This window comes from Penaeus monodon, chromosome 31, assembly GCF_015228065.2.
Source record: "Penaeus monodon isolate SGIC_2016 chromosome 31, NSTDA_Pmon_1, whole genome shotgun sequence".
Taxonomy (NCBI): Eukaryota; Metazoa; Arthropoda; class Malacostraca; order Decapoda; family Penaeidae; genus Penaeus; species Penaeus monodon.
In genome coordinates this window covers 21758720-21758961 of record NC_051416.1, presented here as the reverse complement: position 1 = coordinate 21758961, position 242 = coordinate 21758720, and the positions used below count along the sequence as shown (strand labels likewise).

Genomic DNA, 242 nt, shown 5'->3' with positions numbered 1-242 from the left:
TCACAATAATTTCGAAATACGAGAGAGAGCTGACAAGAATACATTCATTTTTGGTACAACTTTCTTTTCCTTTCTTTTTTCGCCAAACCTAAATCCGGCTGATCCTCAATATTTGATTTCCATCTTTGCAAAGGATACAGTGTTACATCACGTCTTCTCCTTAAAAAGTAGGAATTCTCAAAAAAAAAAATTGTTGTATAAAATACGACTCCACATCAGAATGAAGTTATTATTCTCACTAT

General features: G+C 32.2%; 1 protein-coding gene across 1 annotated transcript in view; it reads right to left on the bottom strand.

Annotated features, from left to right (window-relative positions):
• The window catches only part of LOC119593101 (sialin-like), a 35739-nt gene that overhangs the window by 17557 nt on the left and 17940 nt on the right, over window positions 1-242 (bottom strand). The window lies entirely within an intron of this gene.